This window comes from Pollicipes pollicipes, unplaced genomic scaffold (genome assembly GCF_011947565.3).
Source record: "Pollicipes pollicipes isolate AB1234 unplaced genomic scaffold, Ppol_2.1 Scaffold_4295;HRSCAF=5057_pilon_pilon_pilon, whole genome shotgun sequence".
Taxonomy (NCBI): Eukaryota; Metazoa; Arthropoda; class Thecostraca; order Pollicipedomorpha; family Pollicipedidae; genus Pollicipes; species Pollicipes pollicipes.
In genome coordinates this window covers 7,241,776-7,249,051 of record NW_023596461.1, presented here as the reverse complement: position 1 = coordinate 7,249,051, position 7,276 = coordinate 7,241,776, and positions in this window count along the sequence as shown.

Here is a 7,276-nt window from a genome sequence, read left to right as displayed (position 1 = left end):
GGCTGTCACGGTTTGCAGTTCCAAATTTATTGAGTTCCTCTTGGGAAACGACAAGAAATGATCGGTGCGTGGTGACTGGAAAACACAAATTTTCCGTCCCAGTGCGAGCCAAATCCGGGCATCGCGTAGGGGCAAACGGACGCGGTGAGACCGCTGAGAGAACGTGGCGACCCTGCAAGCACCCCAAATCAGGAAGCTGCGGCCGTCGATGTCCGCGCGACGCGGGAGTGGTGTCCAACGCCGCGCCGTCGCCGCGCGTGGCGTCCCTACTCGCGGATGTAGACTTCGATCGAGACCATGTGCAGAAGTTTGTTGTCCTCGCGAGCCAAAGCGCCAAGGGGAGAGTCTGGGTCATCGGCGTTGGTTGTCAGCAGATTGGGGCCGGACGGTGGCATGTACAGCATGGAAACGTTCCAGCACGCATCGCTCGTGAAATCGCCGATGGTTGAGAGCTTCATCACACGTGGTTCTGAACCCAGCAGGCTGTCTTCGCGGGGCGCCTCAAAAGCCAGATTCCAAGGCAAGTTCGCTTCGATGAAGATCCTGTAGGTGGCGTTTGTTCCCGACTTGCGGATGTCTTCAGCCAGCCCCAGGATCGCGTATCCGTGTATGTAAGAGCTCAGCTTCTGCTGTGCGTTGTGTTCCAAAATGGCGGTCGTGTTGCTGAGCGGGAGTAAAGGGACATTTCGCAGCAGTCGTGTAGCACCCTCGTAACCGGGCCGCATCCGGCAGGCGAGCGGCAGTTCCTGGCCCTGGACCCAGCCGTACATTCTACCGACGTAGCCGCCGTACCTGTCACCAGCGCCGAAGGTGTTGTAGATGACGCGGCAGGTGACTACCTGCAGGTCCGTGCAGACGCGACCTCGACAGGCGTCGCCGGTCTTCTGGCAGTCCGAGTCGCTGCGGCAGAACTGCTCGTGCAGAGAGCGACCTGGCATGACGAAGTACTCCCAGCCGTCGTCCGGCGTCAGCGTGCCGTAGCTGGCGACCCCGCTGTACAGCCGACACTCTCCGGACCAGGGGTGGAAGCCGAGACTGGCGCAGCTCGCGTTCTGGTGACAGAGGCCGCAGCAGACGCAGCTGCCGCCGACAGCCTCGCGCAGGCTGAAGGCTGCCATCGCGCTGGACCCCAGGTGGCCGCGGCCCCAGGCCGCCTCCATGCAGGAGTCGGCCGGGCGCAGTGGTACAGCCGCCAGCCACAGCCAGAGCGGCACGCACGCGCTGAGGGCGGCGAACATCGCGCTGCTTCGGATGTTTGGGTTTCTCCGCAGGGCTGTGCTAGTTCCTGAAAAGAGAATGAGGGTTCGGAATAAGGATTTTTTTCTCGATTCTACGTGGTGTCGTGGTTACTTCCAGCACCAGCCAGCCCTGGACTAATGCGAATCGAAGGCGGGATAAAGTTAGCAGAGTTGTCAAACGGCCGATGATGTCGTTCCCACGGTCCATACGGTTCAATCCACCGATAATGAAGGAAACATTTTCATCATTTCACAAAATTTCATCATTGTTTGTTTGTAAAGTCTGCACAGGATTCCTTACGCTTTGTATGGTGTCTTGACAAGACCCATCTCACTTGTTCCCCACTATGTTGCAATATGTTTGACGACAGATTCTCAACCTGTCCTTGACGCCCGTTATACAACCGGCTAATTTTTTCGATGGTTCCGGTCTAAGCCGGGGGTTCACACCTCTTTGCTAAATGGAGGGATACACTATTGTCGCCTGAAAGTTGGCATCCCCAACCCATTGGTCATACCAAAGATGGATGGCCGGCCACCCAGTACACCAGGAGGATATGATACAGGGTATCGATATAGGGTATACCCTGTGTACAGGGACACAGGGTATATCCTGTATACAGGGATACAGAGTATACCCTGTATATGTACAGAGCATATATACAGGGTAGACGGTGTCAAGCGTCCATTACAGCGTATTTTGAAAATGCTACCGTTTCAATCGTGCCGCAGGTGAATCACCGCTCGACCAGTAGCGACACGTTCTTCGATAGCTTGGCTTTGCGCAAGCCTTTCCCCCACCTGCACGAAAAGTGTCTCGCTGTTAAATAGCTCAACATACTCCCTCTTACGCGCCCTGCATCTGACACCAGCGTCGAGTCAGGTGAATCTACATCATGACAGGTCACAGCAGAGTGCGAAGTGTGACAAAGTTCACCGCGGCAAGCCGCAGCAGCACGTCACTGAGCGGCGGGTCAAACAGCGCGAACACAGACACACACGCGTGGACGGACACCCGTACGACTGCCATTTGATTGTTCGACATAGAGAACTTCCGCTTGCTCTCTTGCGGCGAAAGGCGACGCCGGTGACGATGGTGGCGCCACCACTGACGGCGCAACAGCTACCTGTTCTTAATAGCTTAAAAATATCCCGATTAAGATTTTCTAAGCTGTTTAGCATTCGTTCTTCTGCGGTTGTAAACCCTCAGTTCATCAACTGGACGAGCTGTCATGATGCGCTGTTCATTCGCTTGGTTTTGCGCCTCTCTTTTCTGCGGTAAGTGCGAAAACTGCTTCCTTCCTATGCCCCAAGCCCTGTCTCCTCCCCGTAAACGCTGTGTGCGACGCAGGTGTCTGATGAGTGACATTGGTTATGTCGTGGATCGTTACACGGGCTGAACAGTATGCCGATGGTTTGCGATCATTCGGGTCACCGCATCCCCTGGGCATCTGGCTCAAAATGAGGACAGATAGACTGTCTAATAATCTAAATTAATTGCACAGATAATGGGATATGAAAGAAATTTAGCTCGGAAATTCGATATTCGACTTGCACAATAGCAAACGTCATGTGAAAAGGGTAAATAACGAAAAAAAAGACAGTCAGTAAGATCTGATGTTTTTTTCTTCATTTCCGCGGCAATTCAAACGTTTTTACACATGCGCGCACTTTTTGACCAAGCAAACCAGATCTCCACCCAACTCAGCGCGTCAACCATGCTTTATGTGATCATCGCATCCATGAGTAGGCTTTGTTTAGCATTCATCATTCACGACAACCCAATCACTGCATTTCTCCACGTCTTGCCAACAAACATTTTATTTTCATTTTACCTGATGCTCATAGGTCCCTCGTCTGCCCATTTGTTGTAGCCAAAGGATAAAACGTAAGCCCAACTGCTGCTCCTTTCCACCGTCCAGTCCGGATTTCTGACAGCGTTCAAACTCTGCGTCCACGGCCTGTTACCTTGATTGGACCGCCGGGAGGGATGTGTTGAAACGTCTCGTGCACAGTCGGCGGGTGGTTGGAGACAACCACGGCGACCGAGGCGACCGAGGCGACCGAAGCGAGGCAACCGTCCGGCCCCCCAGGTGAGGCGCGAGTGGGTCGGCCTGTGGCAGACCGGGGGTCAACACTGGAAACACCATCGATTCGGACCTCCTGTGGCTGCCGTGTGCGCCGCCAAGACTCGCCGACCCAGTCAACACTGCCAGTCAACACTGGTTGGACACACGGCTGACGTGGCTCGCAGCTACAGAAGATCAATGAGCCGAAAGTTTTGAGCGCGTACATATGCGCTGGAGGAAATAACGGCTTTCAGTTTCAGGGAAACGTGAAACGAGTCACCGCTCTTTTTAATTGTACACATGTGGAGGTAAAGCTTGCAGTTCAGTCGCCTGACTTGTACTGAATAACCAAGGTGCGTTACTATCCTTAATCATTCCAACAAGAATATTCTCCGCCATTAGTTTTGATGTTGAAAATGACTTCCCTTGAAGATGCCGGGAGGTGCCGGTCAAACCACGATATCACGCGATCATTACGTTGCACTGCATGTTAAGAGAATACCTAAAATACTCCATGCACCTGGTCACGTGGTGTCCATGAATGAGCACCGCCTTGAAACGCCGAGCATTTTCATAGTACCTTCTGATGATTGCTTCACATCTTGTTTTAACTGGTACCTGCTGATATGCTGCATGTCGGCTGTTTTCAGCGTAAAAACCAACACGACCAAAAGATCAAGAGGGCTAGGGGTCCCGGGGCTAGCGTTGTCTTGCTTATGTGAAGGCCGCTCTTTGGAACTTCAAAACACAGAAATGCCACCACACCGTTTTTTCGGTTCGGAACTTCAACCAGCGCGAGAGGCCCTATGGCATCCGGAGCCATCCCCGTCCCTGGTTAACAAATGTTCCATTGGCAGACTCGAGGCCCCTTGTTCACGCAGACATCCTGTAAGGCACTGTGGGCCCCTGACCGTCACAGGAGTCTCGCCCGGGCTCTAGGGGCTCATTTCCCTGCTTGGGAAATGGGCCCCTAGAGCTCGGCTCGACATGGACCCGGCTGTTCAGTATTGGCGGTTTCTGGCCGAGATACAGGCCCACACTGTCCTACGACTCCTAATTGATACAAGAGGCCCTCTGGCTGGCATCTGAGGTCGCGGCTTTACGGGGCGGGGCCGTCCTTTTTGTGGCTTACGGCCAGTTCTTTGAGCTCCGGTCCTTTCAGCCAACAAGGTGAGACACTGATCTTTGGTGCCGTGGGTCCCTTCCACTACCCACCGGGCTTCCCAAAAATAAAGTCTGTGACGGACTCGGGGTTACTTGCCGACCCACGGCCCCGTCTAAGGTGCTGTGGCCCCTGACAGACACAGGGGCCCCGAGCATTGTTTCATGGACCCAGACCAATGCAAATCGTGGGCCCGGCTTCACTTTTACTTAGAAAATGGACCACCAGAGTTCAGATCAACAATTAGTCAACTGTTCGATGTGTGTAGTCTCTATCATAAGCGCCCGCATTGTCTCAGGGGGTCTTCAATCGGTGCAAGAGGCTCTTTGATATTATGTCATCGCCATTGCGTATGGGGTCCCTTATGAGATCTGTCCCCGGCCTTCGGTCCCTTATGCCCTCCAATCTGGCTCTTGGTCGTCAGTTTCAGCGGCCTCCGGGCCCCTCTTCGGGCCTCATCGGGCACCGCCCTCCGTCGATTTGGCCCTTTGTCAACATAGGGGCCTCTGTTAGTCACTGTGGTTTCCTGACGGATACAGGGGCCCCGACCAGTGTAAATCGCTGGCTTTATCGCAGGCTGGGAAGTGGGCCCTCAGACCTACACCAACACGGAACCAACTGAGCGGTGCTGGTGGTGCTTGACCAACATATCTACCCTTTATCGATTCAGGAGTCCACAATCGGCGCAAAGGGCGCTCTTACTGTCAGCTGAGGGCCGGTCCCCACAGACTGGGACCCTGAAGAAGACCCTGGCGAGCCCTTCATGCCCTTTGGCCCTCCAATTAGGCCCCTGAACGCCGGTCTCGGTAGGCTCTCTTGGCTCTCTTCAGTCTTCTCGGACACGGCCTCTGGCCGAATCGGGGCCCCTAGCCAACGAAGCGCCCCTGTTGGGCACTGCGTGCTTCTGACAGAGGCTGGGTCCCCTGCCAATGTAACCCGCTGCCCCGGCCCATTCCCTGGCTGGGGAATGGGTCTTGAGGTCCTTGCCGACACGGAGTCGACTGGGCGGCACTAGTGGTGTTTTAAGACGCATGCCAACATGGAAGCCGTTTTTGACTCAGCGGTACCTGTTTAGCGCAAAGGGCCCTAACGTAAGGTTTAGGGAGGGTTAAGAGAGTAATGCGTCCTGGAAGTGATGTGAGCAATGAAACACAAATAAATGCTCTTTTAGAAAGCTCATCCAGTCTATCATAGAACTACCAATAGTCCAAGAACCCCACGTCGAGTTATACTATGGAAACGCTATAACTTTTGCGATTCAAAGGTGTTCCAAAAGGTTAGGCTGCAAAAATGTTAGGCATGTACATGGTGCAAATATATCAAAAGGCTGGGCGGGCTCACATCGGGGAGCATCTCAACACTACAGCCTTAATTTCGGCGGTCATTTGACGTTTTTGTTCTTCCTCCACGATGTTCGGAGCAGGGAAAACGACGAAACTTCGTCACGTCAGACAGGGCGACCAAGCTTTGCTTTCCGCGGGACTCATACCCCATAATCAAAATTTTCCCTTGGCGCCGCTTTCTGGCCGGGTGTATATGGTGGGTCCTGGTGGATTCAGCGTCAGACTCGACTGTGGCGACCAGCTTCGAGCGCATATTATGTTATTATGTTGACATATTATGTATGGTGTGCACTGTTGGGAGTCAGTAAATGCCTCACACTCGCACGTAAGACCGATAACATGTCGCCAGCCTTCACAATGGCAATGTATGCCACTGCCATGTGTTCAGTTTTTTCCCAGCATTTCCATTCGTCAGTTATTTTCCCAGCACTGGCAGCTATTCAGTCTGTAGCTACTTCATGCATGAAAATCCGCGTCCATTCAACGTTTACAAAGCTGTCGTTTGCGCACACCACAGCCAGCCAGGTGCACTCGTTCACAGACCTTTGGTCTCCGACGCTGGGCTAACCTTTGCGTGGCTGACCAGCTACGTTTTGAGCTGTCTGCCCCGTGTTTCAGCCCCATTTCAACCTGACCCTCTCAGGGGTTCTCAATCTGCTCTGGGCGTCAACGTTGGCACCGTCTATGTGCCGGCTGGGTCTTACAATCCAAGCGGTCGAGTGCGTACATTCGAGTGCAGTATGCCCTTCATTTGCAGGGATGCTCTCAAACACGTTTCTAGCCTTTTGAATGGAAAGCGAGCTTGCAGCGTTGAAGGTGCTCAAGCGAATCTTTCAAATAAAAAGAAGCTAGCGCTGTTGCACCGTGCACTGATTGTCAGATGTGCTATTGCACCGTGCACCGATTGTCAGATGTGCTATCGGCTTGAGGTGGAACAAGTGTCAGTAATGGCGGTCACAGCTGACCGTCCCCCTGGCAGAACTCCGTAGGACTTAGGATGTTCTCACGGCGATTCGTGCTGTGGGTCGACGAGAACGTGATAATTCATGGGAAACCAGTGCATTCGTCCAGAAACTGTAACAGTGATGAATGAGACCTCAGAGAAATGGGACCCATTTGATTGTGGTCAACGATTCTCTACATGCACGAAATGCTAAGATACAGATGAAATATGCGTTTTAATACGCTACGTATTATGTTGTGCAGAGGCTCACGCGCGTTGCTTTCCTCTGCCAAGAAGGGAGGGAGCTGTGTTGTAGACATCCATAATGCACAACTTGCCATGCAGATTTACAACCGAACGATGTGAGCCTGCGACGCAACACGCGACCCAAATGATAGGTCAAATAATAGATCATGCGATGCATTGATAGGTCCGGTGATAATTTTCATGTCTCGGTTGTGTGCCCTTTGCTTGAATCATCAGCTGCGGTTTTTCAAAGAGTGCATTAGGTTATGGAGCGT